Raw genomic sequence first — 21653 nt, forward strand, 5'->3', positions numbered from 1 at the left:
AGCTCGTTTCTGCATTCCCTTTGGGTAAGAAAACCAAATAACACATACTCTTGATGGCTTGTAATGCTTTTCAGTTATGTGCTTAGTTGGGTGGCTATAACCTCTTTTGTTTGTGTGATGTTCGGCAAATCATACTAGCTAGCCAAGGGGTAGCTGCTTTAGTTGACACAGGAGTTACATTGAAGGTATACTGGTGATTTTAATTGCCATTAATCAAAGGTCATTCTTCAAGCCCCCTCTACCCTAAAGGAGGATTTACAATAGGTCATTCTCCTTTTACGAAGGGGACAATAACAGAGAACTAACCTGCACCATTTTCAGCCTCTGGAGAGGGGCATGCATTTTCTTCTAGATTCCTTAATGATTGTGTCTCTGGAGATGTTCTTTGGAGAGGGTTACATGATATTTGTCCGGACTGTAGAGTTCCTTGACTTGGGTTACTTGATTGTCCTATCTCCAAAGGTGCCTCGTTAATCCCTATTGATTGTATTTGTGGTTGAGACGTCGTTCCAGAATTTCCACGTCCTCGAAAATTGCCACGTCCACAGCCTGTCCCGCCTCTCCCGCTTTTACCTCGTCCAGTTCCTCTCATTTCCTGCAACATCAGATTAAAAAAGAATAAGTATCATAATTATAAATTAAAGATGATAAAATATATATTTATATGTTGGATAAAATATCAATTCATTAAGCAAAATATTAAATCAATCATTTATAAAAATGTGGGACATTTTGCTCACAACTGTACCTTCATTGATGAAAATGTTAAGAGTAAACCACTAGTTTTACTTAAACACTGATTCTATCTATAAAATTAAAGCTACAAACATCTTGGTTTTTAGTTTCATGTCAGCCTAATAAGAACAAAAATACAGAGAACTTCTCAAAACAAGATGTAGTCATCTATATCATCAGTTTTTGCTTCTTTATCTTCAAGAGGATGTATCACTATCCTCTCCATCATTATCATCAAGTAACTCTTCTTCGTCTTCTTCATTCTCGGATACATCTATATCATTGTCATTAATGAAATCATCTTCCTCATTTCCTTGGTCATTGGTACGCAAAACAGTTTGTGGTTCAATATCATCCCTAGGTAAAGACACCTCAATCTCAGTTTCTTGGTCATTGGTACGCAAAATATTACATTCAACTTCCTCTTGTTGATAAACTTCTTCATTAAGTAATGCTTCATCGTCAACTTCAGGAATATTGAAAAGGTCGCGAGGATTTGTCTTTACAACAACAAGCCAATCTTTATTGACCATGACATTCAAGTAAAAGACTTGCTCGGACTGAGACGCCAACACAAATGGCTCATTTGTATTCAAGGCACAATGAGTATTCACACTTGTAAAACCATATTTGTCAATCTTATATCCTCTTCCTAGGCGAGCCACATCCCACCAATGACACTTGAATAGGTAAACTTTCCTGTTCCCCACATAAGACAACTCATAAATGTCCTCTAATACACCATAATACTCCTTATTAGGGTCTGAATCATCTCCTCTAACAAGAACTCCACTGTTTTATGTTTTTCTCACAAGCGCTTTTGTTTGAAATCTAAATCCATTCACCATAAATGTTGAATATCGACGAACCAATGGGTCAGGACTGACAGCTAAGCTTATGAGATCATCATTTGCGCATCCTTGTGCAGATAACACAAATATCTACAGAAACAAACAACACTATTATGACCAATATAACACCTTGGGATAATTACACTAATAGTAAAAGTGTCATTTAAGTAAACACCTACACGTGCACGAAACCAATCAAGAAACTCATTGTTATGCATCCTATGAGCTCTCATTGATCCTTGACTTTCAATCTCTCTCGTGTATTCCCTACATTTTGTGTTAATGAAGATTAATTGAATTGTCTCAATGTGAAATTATCTTGGAATAAATAAGAGACTTACTCCAAGAATTGCGACACCTCTTCACAATTTTGAAGCACATACATGCATGCTTGGTTGAACTCATCATGAGGTAGCTTCTTGCTATCTGTAGCAGCACCTTTTGGTTGCCCACTATTTTTAAAGATGGACATCTCACCCTTTGACCTAGATCCATCGTCATTTCTAGTTGGTTTATTGAACTTGGTTGAGATATTCTTTAAATATCGTGAGCAAAACGTGAGGCTTTCCTCTGCCAAATAACCTTCTGGACGACCTAGGTTGCGTACATATGACTTAAGTGTTCGCAAATACCTATATATAGATTTTTGATTAATATAATTATAGAATATGATATTCTAAATATGTGGCATTTATATTATAGAAAGACATATTACCTCTCAATAGGGTACATATCCCGATATTGAACTGGTCCACCAAGCTTTGCCTCTCTTGCCAAGTGAATTGTCAAATGAATCATGACATCAAAGAACGCCGGAAGAAAAACCATTTGAAGTTTGCACAATATGATAGGAATTTCAGCCTCTAGGATATCAAGATCTTCAATTGTCAAGCACTTAGAGTATAGATTCTTGAAAAATTTGGCTAAGGCTATAATTGGTTCACAGACTTCCTTAGGCAACAAACCACGTATAGCTACTGGAAAAATGTCTTGTAATAATTGTTATACCCCATTTTAACCGGGTTAATTTAGGAGTACAACATATTGGTGATTCCTATTTATTTTGTTTTAAGGAGTCGCCACCTAATTAATTTAACGGTGAATTAGGACACCTAGAGATTAACTAAGGCAAAGTTAAAACTAAACCTCAATTAATAGTCTACTTCGCCAGTGTGATTCTAGGTAAGGGCTCTATATTATCCTAAAGGGAAGGGGTTAGGCATCCTTTAGAATCCGTTAACTTACAGTTATCCGACCAAACTTGGGTTAATTAATTAAGAGGAGAATTTGTATAAAAGAGGACTTTGAATGCTATTTTAAATAAAACTTGTAAATATTACTAAGGCTTTAGACAAAATGCTATTTAGAAATAAAGCTTATAAAAGGTAGTTTGTATGAAAGAGAATTTTAAATGCTATTTAAAGAAAGCTTAAAATGTTGCTAAAATATAGTAAATGCAGTTGAAGATAAGATTTGTAGGAAATTTAATGATTTGCCTATAGATAATAGCTTTTGAGAAAAGGTTTAGCAATTTTAAACTTTGGGATAACTTACGTTGTATGAATGTGACAATGTAGAAGAATCTAGACTTATAAATGTTGTATGAATGTGACAATGTAGAAGAATCTAGACTTATAAATAGGATTCAATAAGAAGTGAGTTTCCTTTATCCTTTTATTACTTCTTATTAATTATGCTTAATTAAAAGTATGCATGATTGATTCAAACTTGAGGAGTTATCTATAAAATATACTTTATATTTGCCTATTAGTGACTTCTTGGAATTTCTAGGATAGAAGGATAAAACACAATTCTTTTAATTCAAAATATGCAATCATGCTATTTTTTTTTAGAATCAATTATTCGGAAAGTGAGTTGATCGCTAATTATCTTAGATTATCTACCCATTACTAAACCCACTAATGTCTCTAAGATTCATCTAACTTAGCAAAATAAAACATTAGACATACAAGTTAAGTGTAAAAGATGGAATAGGGGAGAGAGTTAAATGGGATCAGCCCATTTTTTAAAGACAACTGCAATTTGTTTGCCATTGGGCTTGGCCCAGAATTCTTTTTTTTTGTATGCTTGTGGGCCGCTGCTGCTATATACATGTTATTGGGCTTTGGCCCAAAACTCGTTTCTTTCTTCTGAATATAAGCTGCGGACAGGACTGGAGAGAGGAATAATATTTTCGTTGGGCCTTGGCCCAACACTGAATGCGGATGACGAGTCTCTCGGACTCGTATGTGAGGTTCATGCATAAAAAGATACGAGAGAGAAAAAAAAATTAGTATACAATCAACAATGCTAAACCTACATAATGTAAACTTGAACAAACAAATCAACGACTTGTATACATACTATACATATTTGAGTATTACTTTAACACTATATTACTTTTTGCGATGAGGAAATATCTGATGGTACAGGTAAGACCAGAATTCATACAACACGAAATATGGCATTAACAGGGAAGTATGAATACCTATTTATGAGCAGACATGACAACATATATTCAAAGGGCTAATCCAGGATCATTTTTATCACCACAACCAACCTCAACAAACATTACCATTATCTCTTAAAGAGGAGAAATATCGTATATCACAGACTTGTAGATACTCATACTAGCATATTATCCCTTATTGAGTCAAGACATATTCTATACCAAACCCGAATCAGTAGATAGCAAACAGGTAGTGTTCATTAAAAGATCACATCAGGGGGCACTCCCAAGTCCAAAGTAATAGACTGCGTAGCTAGACTGATCCATTTAGGACTTAAGCATATAAACATGGTCAATCTATTCTTATTTATACCACACATGCAACCAGCCCTCATCCTAATCAGACAAACATACAACTAAGGCCTGCCATGAGCTTAACACTGGGTAGAGAAAGCAATACTGACTAAGACAAAATCGAAATCCAAACAAAATCCCTTATGAATCAGGCCAGTTTCCTAACATGCAAGATTTTATTTTAGACATGTTTAGGTCAACAGATGATACTTGAATACCTTAAAGACAACACTTGAACACTTTAAAGCGACACGGAACCCATACTCAACACAGTTCTCAGCAAAACAATAGCTAAATGAAATAAGATTTCTTTGAAGGTTACTTAGTTTTAAAGCAGTCTTGGATAAAGAACAAAGACAGAAAAAACATTCAAAACAGCTTAGTGCACAAGGATTTAGTAACTACCAAACCAGCACAGGGAGGGAATGTATCAACTCAACATAATTCTTAAAGAAAATACCAATTTGCCAAGATTGACCATATAGAATAAAACATCAGGTTCAAAGTTTAGGGCAATGAAAAGGAAAACACACTCAAGGAACATACATTCCAGAGAACACTCATCAAAACAGATGACTCCTTAGAGTGCAAGATAGGCTATTTAGGTTGTCCAAATGCTAAACAGCAGCTTACACAATCCCAGCAGGTTCAAACCAATGTTCAAATTATCCACACAGAGGCAGGCAGATATGCAATGTCACAGATAACGAGCAGGGCATTTTGAACAGGGGACATAGGTTTAATAAGAAACGACAGCAAGAGTATACACTAACAAATGAAAGACCAAAATCTGAACTACTTCCTCGTTAAACAGCCAAGTTTGAAACTACCACCAGCAATTATTTAATGGGCATTCAGCTGCTTCTTAACAAGATGAACATATATTTATGACCACAACACAATTTGTAATGACATAGATTTGGAATACCATGGGCTTAAAAGAATGTGCTCAATCATAATTGAATCAATAGTAAAATCACAAACCACAATATTGCACCTACTAACAAAGTATTACTAAACAAATGCAGGTTCTGCCAACATAGCTTGAAACCAATCAACATCTAATCTTCATTATGGAATGACCAACCTTGTTATGACAACCAAAATTAATCAGCATGTAATGCTTACTCGATATAATACTGTTCTAAAGGACACTTAAGGCAGTTGATCTAACATGCTATACCAATCAACCAATTCAACTTTAATATAGCTAACTGCTGCAGGTAGGTCGAGCATAGAGGATCAGATTAAAGTAGTCTATGGGGGCCATGAAAACAGGGTCAAGCCGAGATGCCTAGGCAAATTCCATTATCAAACTGAAGCTAAAGTATTAGAAGAAGAGAAATTATTTATGCTGACAACATGAACAGGTTCACGCATAATAAGCTTTCGTATGCAAAAATGATTAAAGCAACTTGAATTAGATAGGAAGAACACAGCTCACACATTTTGAACCGACTAAAATCAAACTACTATGCCCAACATATCCAATGGCATAAAAAGAACTAACTTGGCGACTAAACCATCATGCAGGATTGATTACATCCAAACTAATGTCCACATACAAATAGGTTTATCTATTAAACTGAGCTAATCAACTCTAACCAAACCGCATATAGAATAGCGACTGAAGGATGCGAAAAAAAATAGAAAAGGGGAATTACCTTCTCCGGGTGCAGCGAAGTGGGTACGAATCCTTCGATATACGCTCGAAACACTCCAAATTCGAGGTTGCGAGGCTCGGATTCACAACAACCACAGAACAAGACGAAAGAAAAAAAATCGTTTGAGGATTCTTATCCGATATTTTGACTATCGCAACGGACTGTAAATTTGATATTTGGAAAGCTTTTTGGGATTTTTTGACTTTTATCTCTAAGGGGTTCTGCTACTAAAACAAACCTATGCTTGGAGGATTCCTTCTAATCCAAAAAAAAAACCGCCTTCTGATGGATCCCAGGACTCGTATTTATAGTGGCGCATTAGGGTTTTTATCATGAAAGAGAGAGAGGAGCGAGGGGACAAGAGGGAATGGGAGTGACAGAGGAGTGGGGAGCAGGAGAAGTGGGGTGGAAGTGGCAACGTGGGGGGACAGAGGAAGGTGGGAGGAGATGACGATGACGATGAAAGAGAGGAGCGGGGAGGAGGATAGAGAGAGGAGCAGGGGCGGCGGACGAAGTGGGAAATGAGGGAAACCCTAAAAGGGTTTCCTTTGTTAAATGAAAATCCGGGTCGGGTAGGGTAAATTCGGGTAGTGGGCTGAATATTGGGTTAAAATAATGGGCTGGTGGTTTGAAGATGTGGGCTAGGAATAAATGTGGGTTGGGCTGAATTAAAAGGATGGGCTGATTGAATTAAAATGTGGCCAGGTAAATTAAAAATGTGGACTGTTTTTTGTGAATTGGTCCGAAAATAGTATGAGTTGATTGGGTTACTACATCTAAATAAAAGACCTATTTAAATAACTTGTGTTAAAATATTACTCAATATAAAATATGTAATTATTAGTGCTCAGATAATAAAAAATGGCGTTGTAATAGCCGTGCAATAATATTTCGAAAATCCACAGTAAATAAACACTATTATTTAATTATGCAAAGATAAATGTGATGCGTGTGCGTAAGCTGGTAAAATGCCAAAATGATAAAAATTGTGAATTATAATAATAATAATAATAACGATAATAATAATAATAATAATGATGATAATAATAATAATAATAATAATAATAATAATAATAATAATAATAATAATAATAATAATAATAATAATAATAATAATAATGACGGCTAGTAACTGTAATAGAATAATGAAACGCCGGTATTGATAAGAGGCTAGTAATTATAAAAAAAATATAATATATTTTTTTAAATTTTCCAAAAATATTAGAAGCGTAAATAGGTATTTTGGAGGAGAGGCGGGACAAAATTGGGTGTCAACAATAATACATGATGATCATGACACTTCAATCCATGTATCTTTTTCTCAAGTATGTTAACACACCTTGAAATGTTTGATGAAAAGGCATCTTGAACCTTCAAATTAGCTAAGAAATCACATACCTTCAACTTCTCTTGTAGGGACAATGCATAGCATGCCGTCGGTAACAAAATATTGTCCCCATCCTCAATTGGATGCAATCCTTGCCTGATTCCAAGCTCCACCAAATCATATCTACTTTTCAACGTGTCCTTTGTCTTTCCAACCATATTCATCACAGTTGATAAAATATTATCGGACACATTTCTTTCTATATGCTTCACATCAAGGTTATGTCGCAATATAAGATTCTTCCAATAAGGCAATTGAAAAAAGATACTCTTCTTCCTCCAATTATAAGCATTGTTAGAAACATTACGCTTTCGCTTTTGCACTTTACCATAAGTCACATTGCCCAAATCTTGTAATTGCATAAGTGCTTCATCACTTGTTAAAGGGCTAGGTGCAGCCCCCCATTTCCACTTTCCCATCAAATAACACCCTGTTTCTACGCCATGGATGGTTTATGGGAAGGAAGCGACGATGACCCATATAACATAACTTATTACGTAAGGAAACTGATTGTGTGTCTTTATGGCAACAAGGGCATGCAAGCTTGCCTTTGGTTGACCATCCTGAAAGGTTCCCATATGCAGGAAAGTCATTAATCGTCCACAGGAGAGCCACACGCATAAGAAAATTAGATTTTGAGTGTGCATCATAAGTCTACACCCCGTCCCATAGTTCTTTCAACTCTTCAATCATTGGTTGTAAGTATACATCAATATCATTACCTGGACACTTAGGGCCTGGAATAAGAAGTGTCATCATGAAATATAGATTTTTCATGCAATCCCATGGTGGCAAATTATACGTAACTAGTACGACAGGCTAAATACTATGATTGGAACTCATATTCCCATAAGGTTGGAACCCATCACTTGCTAAACCTAATCTAACATTTCTTAACTCAGTTGAAAAAGTAGGATGACGCTCATTGAAAGATTTCCATTCTATTGAGTCGGATGGATGCCGCAAGACACCATCATCAATATTTTCTTCCTTGTGCCACCTCATCTTCTTTGTTGTCTCTTTTGCCATGTATAATCGCTGAAGCCTTGGTTTGATTGGAAAATGTCGCAATACTTTATGAGCTACTTTCTTTCCTTTGTGTCCTTCTGACTTCCATCTAGACTTACCACACTTCGGACATGATTGGGCATTGACATTATCGTGCCAATATAAAATACAATCATTCTGACATGCATCTATTTTGGTGTACCCCAAGCCTAGGTCACGAAGAACTTTCTTCGCTTCATAAAAAGATTTGAGTACAAATGACCCCTCAGGGAGAACTTCTTTAAAGAAGCTCAACAACTCATCCATTTATTTGTTGCTCCAATGGTTAAGACACTCCCTCCAAGTGAAGTAATTTAACAACAAAAGACAACTTTGAGACTTTTGTGCAACCAGGATAAATTTCTTTCTGAGCATTTTCTAACAATTTGTAGAACTTTGTTGCATGCATATTTGGCTCTTCATTGCCCTCAGAAGAATTAGTATTATCCTCCACATTCATATATCCGCAAGCATCATGAATCATTCTAGTAATATTATCCTCTTCAATGCTATCATCTTCGACTTCATCATCAACTCTAACTAACACTTCTCCATGCAAGTCCCACACTTTATAAGAATCCCAGAAGCCCTTGTTCAACAAGTCTCCTCTTACATTAATCCTTAGCTTGAACACGGTGTTCATACACCCTTTACAAGGACATCGAATAACAGTGCTCACCCCGAGTTGACTGAATGCCCAATTAAGAAAGCTTTCTACTCCATCTCTATACCTTTGGTCAACTCTATTCCTAATATTCAACCAACTTTTATCCATTTCCTATTTTTCAACAAAAAAAGGAATAAATTAATTAATTAATTAGATTTTTCATAATGATAAACAGTGGAAAAGGCTAAGAAGAGGCCTATGCAAAGGCGTCAGCATGAATAAGTCAATATAAACTTCATATTTAAAAAATTAATATATTCATAACTAAAACATACTCTACTTTATATGAGAGGTGCATTCCAATTATCAGAAGAATAATTGTGATTAATATAATTTACGAGGAATATGATCAATAAATCATGCAGTAGACAATATACAACAACCACTAGTATAACTCCAAGTGCAGCCAATGTTTTCTTTAAAAGACAACAACATATACCAAACATGGTGGCCATTTAAACCACCGGTATGGCAAGCCTATCGAATGTAGTATCTATTCTTTTTACAGAACAAAACCAGCAGGCAGCTAATTCCCCCTCAAAGTGTAGCATTTGTTTTTATCAAAGTAGCAATAGTTCATAGCAAACAACAAAGAGCCACAGTTCATAGTAGACTAGCTGAACCTTTCAAAAATGCACAAGTTATTATGCTCAAATGGTAATTAAAATGCAGCAAGAATCTCCAGGTTCAGCAGTTCACAACAGTAGCAGCAAGGCAAAAGCTATGTAAGTGACAATCTTATCCCAAACGAGTGTCAACAATAGAGGACTTGCCCAGCTTTCTTGTAACAAAAAACATGGCAGCAGTTAGAATCTCAGAGTGCAGCACCAGTTTCAAGATCCTAGGTGCAACCATCTAGTTGCATCAGTTCAGAGCAACATGACAGCAGGCAGGGTGATGGAAAAGGTTTTTGAGTAAGAAAGACAATGCAGAACTACTTTGATCAGGACTTGGATATCATCACAAGTAAACACACAAAGAGGCAGTTTCTTAGAGAAAAAACAAACTTTCAAACGAGATACATGTTTTATCTTTTCAAGCCTCATGCCAACAGTATCTACCAGTATTCAAAGTGAAATTATGCAAACACAGTTGGTCTTCTACAACTAGGAGGGCTTTTAAATTTGTTCACTAAATGCAAAAGGAAAATGCTTATACCAAATCTTATTACCTCCAAGGAAACTTAGATCTCACTAAAAGGTGTTCTTTAGGACATGCTTCATCAACACTAAATTCTATCTCTAAAAACCAAAATCGTTGTTTCGAGCTTGTTTAATGTACAAGAAGAATCGGAAATCAATACTTAGTTTTTGAACAAAATCACGGCATTACTTCAGTGTATACAACATTTAATAAACTGTCAACTGCAAACTCATCTGATGCACCACAAATCGAGTTATAACGTCCATATTATCTAATAAGTTGTGAGAATGAGATTATTTGATCTTTCAGATCATGTAAAAGTATCAGTACATTGTTTAAACATCAGGGAGTCTCTTGACAAGGCAGTATCACATGAATACAGCCTTTTCGAAACTCAATACGATTTAATCAATAACTAGTTTGCTGCATATGCAATTTCGAGATATTTGAAAATATAAATAAGGACATTAACTGCTTTATCAACATTTAAAAATGAAGGGGAAATGCAGCGATTCGTGTTTGCCTTCATATTTACTAACTTACACATACACACACAAAAAATCCAAAGAGTAGAGTATATTGAGCTGAAGTAAATAATGCTCATAAGTAAATAAAGCAGCAAAGGAAACAACCTTTACCAATCTCTCTTTTAAGAAAAAAAGTACATGTTCTGCATATTAAATACTTCAATAAATTTCTTATAACTCAATACTTGAAAACCAATAGAATACATCTTCAAAGCTAAAAACCTAGATAAATTTAATCTAAAAGAAGCTCTTTTCTCTGCATAAATCACTACATTCAAAATACCCAATGTAATATGAACATCCAATCACAATAATAACATCAAAAGGCCTAGAATTTCAAAAAGAAACTTCCAGCTTACCCATTGAAAGAGATAACTCAAAAATGACTGTTAAGATCGAGAATCGACAAAATATGAAAAATAAAAATAGGGATAAACATGAATGGTACCTTCAAAACTTTGAACAACTTCAAAACTCCAAACAACTTCGAAACTTCATACAACTTCAAACACTTGCAGCTTCAAACTTCTAACTTTGAACTTTCTTCCGCTTTAGACAACTCTATTTCTATAGATTTTCGAATGGGTTAAAGAAATGGAGGTGAAATTTGCCAAAAATATGTACCATCGAAAAAGAATTTGAGCACGTACCTGATGGAGTCACAATTTTTACTTAGGGCTTTTGGGTCTCTAAAATATGGTCACATTTTGTGGTATTAGCATACAGATTTAAGAGATTTGAGCGAATTGAGTAGTGAAAATTTGAAGAATTTTCAAGTGAGAAGGAGAAAAACTTTGTACATATACGGAGGAATAAACGAAGAAAGACAACTATAAGCTTCTACTTTCTACTTTTCACTTTCTTTTTATTTTAAAATTAAATTAATTAGACTATTTGCAGCGACCAGGTCACCACAAAGGATATTCAGGGGCGACTATTTACAAGTCGCCACTAAAAATATGGAGGCAAAATTTTTGTATTAGCGGGAATGGAAAATTACAGAATTAGCGACACCTATTAATGGCGACCTATTATAGCTCGCCACTAAATATTTAGCTTCTGCAGCGACATTATTTGTCGCCACTGAATATGTAACTATTGTGGCAGCTAATACTGTCGCCACTAGATATCGCCACAATAAATCTTGTTTCTTGTAGTGGTGGTGTAAGGTGGGTGGTTGTGGGATGAGGGTGGGGGTAGTGGCTGGTTGGGTGGGGGTGAGTGGTGGTGAGGGGTAGTGGGTGGTGTGAACTAGATGGTTATGGGACGAGGATGGGGTAGTGGGTGGTAAGGTGGTGGTGAGTGGTTGTGGGGATGGGGTAGGGTGGTGGTGAGGGGTGGGTGGTGTGAGGTGGGTGGTTGTGGGATGGGGTGAGGGGTGGGGGTGGGGGTGGGTGGATGGTGGAGCGTGGGGTGGGGTGGGGTGGGGGTGAGTGGTAGGGTAAGGGTGGGTTGGGGTGGATGGTGGAGGGTGGGGTATAATGGGAAATGAAATACGTAACCACGGAAAAATCACCAAATCCGTGGTTACAAAAATTGGGACTTTTCATGGTTATATAATCATGAGATGAACCACGGGTTTACAACACCATACCACATAATTTTAAGAACAATGAAAACAAACATGGTTTTATAGAAAGTCATACCTTAATGAACCACGGAAAACCACCATCCAAACAGGGGGTAAGGAGGGATTTTCTTAGGTAACAAAATATTTTTATGATATTTAGTGTTAATTTACCTAATTATTTACCTTGATTGGCTTCGACAAACATTCTTGTACTTGTCTCTTCTCCGATCAATTATTTTTTACTATTTCTCTTTGTTTAATGCTTGTACATATTATTATTTGTAACCTTTTGACTCAATTGTTAAGAAGTAAATTCTACTATAATTTCTCAATTTGAGTAATCTATATATAATATAAAGCTAGGCAGACAAGGTGATGTAGCACCTCTCTATAGCCACCATTCCTATTTATCTTTTTTCTCAATTTTTTGAATTTTTATCTTATTTTATGTTTATAAAAACATGTGGTTTCAATTAATATAGGAGTTAAAATGTTTTCTTTCAATCAATGAAAAGTTGAAACATTTTTTTTTCTCAATTAATGAGACCATCACTTAATCTATATATATTATAAAGCTCGGCATAGATAAAGTGATGTGGTACCTCTCTATGACCTCCATTCCTATTTATCTTTTTTTGAATTTTTCTCTTATTTGATGGTGCAAAAAAACTGCATAAAAAAAATTGAATACACATTTCTGTCATTTATTGTTTAACATTAAAATTTCATATTAACATTAAAGTTTCATACCCACGTTCTATACCTTGATGACTGATGAGTATCTCATTTACTCCATTTTCTATACACACGTTTCTGTAACGTTGAATTCCATTACTAAGACTATTGATAATCTAAATTTAATTGCAACCAACTTTAACCTACAAATATTACTCATGTAGAACTTTGATTTCAATGTATGTACATTCTCTTCCACTTCACAATCAGCTTTGTTTCCGGCTTTATACATATGAGATTTTTGTCACTTTTTTGTTTTTGTTTTTGTTTTTGTGGGTCTGCACCTTCAAAGACTAGCAAGAATTAATAGGGAAAGAATCACGTGTAGAGAATTCACCATTATTTTCCCGAAGCCTGCCTTTGCACCCTGTTCGTCAACTTTAATTGATGAATATGAGGATGAAATAAAATGTCTGCCATGGAAGCTAGAGATGAGTTTGATAGGGTAGCGGAAGTAAGTGTATTTAAAATTTCATCGAACTCTTTTTTTATTTCCCTATTCTCCTCCTTGATGTTATACTATATGTAATGAAGGGGTGGATGGTTATGGAAGTATTTAGATTATTTAAAAAAAAAAAAAAAAAGAGGAAGAATTACGGAGATTTTGCATAAATTTTGTAGTAAAATAAATTTTTATTGATCTTGCGCGAAAATAAATTAAGAGGTGATGAGTGATTTTGAGGAAAGAGAGGAAAAATAAGAAAGAAAAGAGGATAAATTAAAAAAAAATCCCCATTTTAATTTCATCATCCACGTCCATTTCTGATCAACGTGCATGTGCATTCTTCAAACAATACTGTTAGCTTTCATTAGAAGGTTTGCATCATATTGGTTATGTGCTTTTTCAATATTATTTTTCAAATACTTTACTTTGTATAATTTCCTGTCTTCTAAATGCCTATCATGTAAGTTTTAACATCTTTTGGGATGAAATGTTTCAGGTAATTGTTTTTCATATAAAGATTTGCCCTCTCTTTTTCATCTCGTGTTGTACTTTATTACTGTTTTTCTTTTCAAGTTCATCAACAATAAAACTTTGTTCATTCACCCTAACAATTGTTAATCAACTAAGAAATTATTTTGTTGTTTTAAATTACGGTTGTAATCAATAACAACAAATTCACTCCTACAATGTTATTTCAACTGTTATTGATGAAGTTTACCTTGCTTAAAAATGTGACTTGAAAGTTAAAACTAACTACTGCCATATAAATAGAGATTATATAAATTATATAACTTGTGTTGGAGTACTACATCTACAGCCTACAAGTACAAAAATAATAAAGGTCTACAATACTTTGAGTAATGTATAAATCATGAAGAAATTAAGAGTTCAAATATGTGAGAGAGAGAGAGTACTCAAATTTAGAAGGAAGCTTCATCGAGGTATAGGTGATACAGTCATTGTTAATGTTAGAAAATATAAAAGAGATAAAAGCACAACAATTATACTCCCAAGAGAAAATGTAAGATCATTTGGATGTAAAAAACACCACTAAAAATAAAAATTGAAAGATAGTAGGTTCAATTATCCTGGTAATGCATATCTATTAAACAATTATTTCTCAACTATATTTACTAAAGATTGTATGAACTCACATTTTTAACTCTAATTTTGATGAAATTATTTATTATTTGTAATTTAATCAAATAGAACTATTGTTTGTATATGAGAAATTTTATCTCTTCTATCTCGAATAAATTTACAAAAAGGTCATTTTATACCGCTAATAATAATTAAAAATTAAAATTTAATCTATTATAATTTGAAACTAAAAAGGATATTTTTTTTATATTCAAATATTAGAGAAGCTTTATTTTAAATATCTATTACTACGATTTTTAACACCGCGCAAAGCGCGAATAAATTCACTAGTTATACATCAATAACAACTTATTTTAAAAACTCCAATGTCACTTCATGAGTCTTCCCAGTTACTCTTACTCTCTTTCTTTTGTTTGTCCCATAGTTAAGGACTTGTTGCACCTTTCGTCCCAAAATACTTTTCAAGTTTTATATCTTTAAGAGTTAGTTGAACTAAAATATAGAGTTAAATTGAATTAGATTAATTTAATATTTTAATATTAAAATTTGAATATTTGAAACTATACAAAAAACACTATGAATTGCAATTATTCTCGTATTAATTCTTCTTCCACCCTCAACGCCTTCCTAGAAGCAAGTTAAATCAGGGCGAATAATCAGTAGGAGTCAAATGGCAATGGCTAAAATCTCTTCTTTCAAGGTTTCATTGTATGAAGACAATAACTCATATCTAAAAGTGTGACTGAATTAAAGCGTTAGTACACTCCTTACTTCCATTAGCAAGAACACCTTCGTATATAACCCTTATCAAGAATTATGAAGAAATGGAAGAATTGAACCAAAATAATCAACACTAACCAAGATGAAACCTCTCATAAACTCACACTCCCTCCGTCCCACTTTAAGTAATATAGCTTGATTAGACACGGAGGTTAAGAAAGAAAAGAAGACGTTTAAAATTTGCGGTCTAAAACAAGTCATATTGTATGGATGTAAATCATTTCATTAAGGGTAAAAGGGGAAGTTTCAAATTAAATTATTTCTAAATAGAAATGAATCATTCTTTTTTGTACAGACTAAAAAAAAAGTGTATCACATAAATTAAGACAGAGGGAGTCCTTTCCCCTCCCCCCCCCCCCCCCCCCCCCCCCACACACACACAAAAAAAAAAGGAAGAAAAACTCTTCCTTTTTTTTTTTTAACTTGAATAGAAGAGAGCAAAAACAACCCCACCAATTTATAGCATTTGAATCAATAAAGAATGATCACAATTGAGCCAACCAAATACCAGAGTCCTGTGAAAGCAAGAATGGTTTTTTTCTACAATAAAAATTATCTGCTGACTACCAAATACTTTTGGTAGTTAGTGAAAACAAAAGCAATAGAAATAGTGTTAAGGAGAAAAACACAAAGAAAAGTAACAACCTGTGATGAAAATGAGCCAAAAAACAATTCTTCAAAAGACAAATTTACTATCTAATAAGAGGGGATAAGCAGGCAGCAGGTCAACATGCCTGCTTCATATATTGACGGCATATTGGTCATTTAGGTTGAAATGAAATAATATGATTGGCTGGAGAAAAGGTCATTTCGTACTGGATAAATTTTGAGTCCCTTTCGCTAAATTGTCCTTTGGCTTGTGTCATCATCTAACCCCCATGTTTGGATGGTGGTTTCCCGTGGTTCATTAATGTAAGGTTTTTTAGGAAATCATGTTTGTTTTCATTATTCTTAAAATTATATGGTATGGTGTTGTATACCCGTGGTTCATTCCATGGTTATATAGTTATGAAAAGTCTCAATTTTTAAAACCACGAATTTGGTGGTTTTTCCGTGATTACGTATTTCATTTTTCCATTATACCCTCCACCATCCACCCCACCCCCACCCCCACCCTACCACTCACCCCTACCCCCACCCTTGCCCCATGCTACCACTCACCCCCACCCACCCCCCGCCACTCACCCCAACCCCACCCCCGCCACTCACCCCAACCCCACCCCCGCCACTCACCCCAACCCCACCCCCGCCCTAACACCCACCCCCACCCCCGCCCTACCCCACTCCTCTGCCACCCACCCCAACCACCACCCACTACCCCTCACCACCGCCCAACCCCACCCCACAACAACTCACCCTCACCCTCATCCCACACTACCCACCCCTCCACCGCCCCTACCCACTACCCCTCACTACCACCCAACCCCACCCCCACCCTACTACCCCCACTCTCATCTCACAATCACCCACCTCACACAACCCACCCCTCCCCCACCCACTACCTACTTATTTTTTAAAGTTCCTATTTTATTCTTTACCTGAGTTTTATTAATATATATAAATTATTTCTAATTAAGAGTTAAGGGTATTTTAGTAAACTTACAAGTTATTATACAGTACCTGTTATACCCCATTTTAAACGGGTCAAATCGGAGTACAACATATTGGTGATTCCCAATTATTTATTTTAAGGAGTCGCCACCTAATTATTTTAACGGTGAATTAGGACACCTAATTATTAACTAAGGTAAAGCTAAACTAAACCTCCATTAATGGTCTGCTTAATTAATGTGATTCTAGGTAAGGGTTCTTAGTTATCCTAAAGGGAAGGGGTAAGGCATCCTTTATGACCCGCTTAAATGCGGTTAACCGGTCAAACTTAGGTTATTTAATTAAGACTAAAAATACAAATATAGCATTTTAAATGTTTAGGAAAATAGCTTGTAAATATTATTAAGATTTCAAAATGGAAAATATAAGACTGCTTTTTAAATTAAATGAGATAGTAATTTATAGAAAAGTCTTTAGTTGTAAGTTAAAGTAAAGAAAACGTGGGATATGCAAGGTTTTCATAAACATTCGAAATAACTCAATGGCTAAGTATCGATTGATTTTAACGGCTTAAAATATATTGAATGACCAAACAAGATAGATAAATAGCTAGTATAAATTTGAAAAATAACTTTATAAGTAGACTCTCTTTTTTTCGGTTAAATTAGGCACTTGGCGAAAATGAAGACTTCAAAACATTGAAAACTTATTTTCTTTTTCAAAGATGTATTAAAATAATTCTATTATTGTATAGAAATAACGCCCGTTTTCTTTCAAAGATATACTAAAATACTTGGTAAAATGAATTAAAACATTTTCGTTATTATATCGGAATAACGTCCATTTTCCTATCCAAGATATACTAAAATACTTCGTGAAATGAATTAAAAAAAAAACATTCCCATTGTTATATCAAAATAACGTCCCAATTAGCCCCTACTAAATTAAGTATTCTAAAGTAGTTAAATAATCAGATACAAACATAAATAAATCAAATAAATGTAAGGTATGCTTTAAAACGTAGCAGTCTTTCTCGTCTTCTCCCCTCTGTATATTGCTTCTGCCCGGGTTATTTTCCGAGGGGAGAAAGGGAGACCCGAATAGAGAAATCTCATCCCGAATGTCACTGGAATTTGTTTCAACCGAGTTTGGTGAACTAGAAACATAAAGTGAAGCGATGAAATCATTTGATATAGCGGCGAAATTGAGTCTCATTCGAGACTCTTTGCGCCTCCGTGCCATGCAAAATAAAGAGATGAAAAGAAGGATTAGAATAAGAAACTCTTATCTAAAACAAAATAAATAAAGACGAAAATAAACAAGTATCACATCATCAAGGATGACAAATATGCACTTATGGATCGAACTCATTCTCAAAGTATTCTGCTAGGTACTTATTTTCTTTACATTTGCATCTCTTATATCAAGAGCACGTTGTGCTACAAATAAGATATATTATTAGCCATAAACATGAGAAGAACACCATTAGAGCTAAATCAAAGAGATTTTTAGCTACGTAACAGAAGCCTATTTCCAGTCTTCCGATAAGCTTTCAATACCAACACTAATGTAAGTTTTTGAACCTCAAATCCAGTCAAGAAAACTAATTCTTAATGCTACAGCAATTTTTTTTTTTAAATAAACTCTGTAACCCATCGCAAACCATTTAAAAAAAAGGTAGTGTTGATCTTTCCCTTCGTTAAAGATTTGAACAAATATTAGGCACTGAATCATTTTTTTTCATTTCAAAAGAAAGGGATATTTTCTAACTTCTGAGTTATCTTTTCCTGATTCCAAAAACAGAGGAGGGAGTGATAGGCATATAATTATCATAGTCTGCAGCTATTCTAACAACAATACTTAGAACCGAAAACTCTAAGATGCACAAATAGTACTACACATTCAGGAGAGACCAAATACACATTGTCGCTGACGACTAACCAGATTTCTAACACTCTTTTCAGCACAACTAAAATAGAAGGAAAGCAAATAAAAATGTAGAAAGGAAGAGCCAGCCCAAAATAAGTTGTAAGTTGAGACTTTTAGACTTGCACCTTTATAAAATGATCAGCCATTTCAAGCAAATAAAGAACAGCAAACAGAAAATTTAAACACATTAGTTTCATAGGTAAAACATTCCCAGAACCTCATAATAATGGGTAAAGACTTTGGAAAATCACACTAAACCATAATCATGCTTCCTTAAACAGTACAATGAAGAAAATTTGGGAAGGAAACATTGTTGAACTTACCTAGCTAATTTAAATTAGTGACAAAAACACTCAACAGAAAGATTAACTCAACAGAAAGATCCTTCTAAACTTAGAACGTTGAAACTTAGTCATTACTTCGAAAAAAAGAACATTTGAACCTTTAAATAGTAATGACAACATTTAGACTCTCCTCGTTATTACTTAATCACATTCAAACAAGAGTTCCGAGCAGATCAATTTGCCCAAACCAACATTCCGAAAAATAGAGGCAAACTTAAGAAGATCAATGTGTAAGAATAAAATAATTTCTCAAATCACATCTTAAGTTAAACACCTACCAGAGGGAAAGATCAACCTCTATCTTCACCAACAACAAATGTTTTCCAAAAAGTAGACTAGGACTTCAAATGAAGAGTGAATCACCTCATTTATACTAAAGAAAATAACTTAACTTAGCCAAAAAAATAATAACAATCATTCTCATATAACCTTAAAGGAAAAACAGATAGGAAAGGAAAGATGAAAACATTGCTCAAGCTAGGAAGTAAACTAGTTTGAGAATTTGGCCAACTAAACTAGTAATAATATTAAACTAAATGAACATGGAGACTTGAGTTTTGAAAAGAAGATTCATCCTATTCATATTCACACAACACTACTAACTTGACAATGTTTAAACAAAATAGAAAGTCAATACATCAGTTGTTAGCTTAACCTCTACATAACTTAATCTTCAAAGCATGATATTTTAATCGTAAGGCCTAAAATGAACGAACCTTACAGTATAGATTTAGAAAATCAGATTAGCAGCTACGCTATCAACCATTTCAGACCATAACATCAGGAAAACACACTCTTTAACTACTAAAGGCTAACCATTTAACGGAAGACAAGAGCATATTCAAATGAAAAAACTAAACTCATATGCAATCTGAAACTAAATCATATCGTCTAGCAGCTTATACTTTGAACTAATCCTCGAACAGACAAAGGATACTAAAAAGGCTCATTCATTGAAAGTTCGAAGAAAAGAGAAATAAGCTTAACAAAGGCGCAAAAGATATATGCATCCATACAAAGCTGAAGCAACCATTAAACAAACTAAACTCATATTCCTATTGAAATTTAGACAAATAAACCTTAACTAACATGCTGGAATCTATAGAAAACTAACTGAAAAATAATGAACAGAACAAAAAGTAAAAGAGAAGGATAATTACGGACCTTTTTCGGATGCAGCGAACTAGGTAAGGGTTGTTAGATCTACGCTCGAATACGACGAACCCGAACTCGGAAAACCTTACGAATCCAAAATCTCGACAGATTCAGAATACTCCCTTTTCTTTAAAAAAAAAATTGGCTTGATTTCAACAATAATTTTAAATGAAGGTGATGGCTCTCCCAAAAAAAAAAACCCCCTTTAAAACGAAGCTCGAAGCAAGCCTTTATTGGGGTAGAAACAGCTAGGGTTTTCATTGGGCGGGAATTTGAAATCAAAGAAAAACAAATCAAAGTTGAGTCAAAAAATTCGTGCAGATCCGAACGTTTTTTTAGGTTTCTTCACGTGATTGCCTGCTCAAAATGGACCGATTTTCTCTGGTCTTTGAAGATTTTATGTGTCCATATTCATCAAGGAATGGAAAAGGCTCTGAGTAGTTCAGGTTTACACGGAAATGGGAGGACAATTTCTGTCCATGGCTAAAGAGAAGTGGAAGTTTAGCTAAAAATGGAGGGGGAGAGAGAATTCGAAGAGAAGAGGTGCGGCTCAGTGTTTTTGATTCACGCAATTAGGTTTGGGAAGGTGAATAGGGAGACGTGGGCCGGGTTGTTTAAAATGGGTAGTGGGCTGGTTTCAACGAATTAGGCCTTAGCACAAATATTTTTAGAATTAATTATGGACTGAATTAACATTTGGGCTGCTTATTATTTTGGGTGCCAATGGGATGGTCCGAAGAACATTTGTGGGTTGATTGGTATTTTTGTATGAATTGGGCTACATGAAATCTCCTATCTCGGATTTAAGATGCGTTCTTCCTTATATTTATTTGAGCTCCTAAATTAAGATGGAAAACACTCTTTAGTTAATTATATGTTAACGCCTGCTAATAATAAAAACTATATGATATCGTAATCGTTGTGCGACGTTATTTATAAAGCTTTAGAAGTAAGTGAATGCTATCGCCTAATTGTATAAAATGAATGCGATGCCCAAGATATTAAAAGCGATCATGGCGATTGCGATAGTAGTAGTAGTAGTAGTAGTAGTAGTAGTAGTAATAATAATAATAATAATAATAATACTAATAATAATACTAATAATAATAATAATAGTAATAGTAATAGTAATAGTAATAACAGTAATAGTAATAGTAATAACAGTAATAAAAAATGATAATGATAATAATAATAATAATAATAATAATAAATAATAATA

General features: G+C 34.6%; 1 long non-coding RNA gene across 1 annotated transcript; it reads right to left on the reverse strand.

The window, feature by feature from the left end:
* Positions 1–17890: 17890 nt before the first annotated feature.
* Positions 17891–20987, reverse strand: LOC132643810 (uncharacterized). The gene is made up of 2 exons (XR_009583774.1): positions 20444–20987; positions 17891–18162 (listed from the first exon to the last, which is right to left on the reverse strand). It is a non-coding gene; the product is annotated as an uncharacterized LOC132643810 (long non-coding RNA).
* Positions 20988–21653: the final 666 nt, after the last annotated feature.

The sequence above is a fragment of the Lycium barbarum genome, chromosome 6, assembly GCF_019175385.1.
Source record: "Lycium barbarum isolate Lr01 chromosome 6, ASM1917538v2, whole genome shotgun sequence".
In the NCBI taxonomy this organism is placed as follows: domain Eukaryota; kingdom Viridiplantae; phylum Streptophyta; class Magnoliopsida; order Solanales; family Solanaceae; genus Lycium; species Lycium barbarum.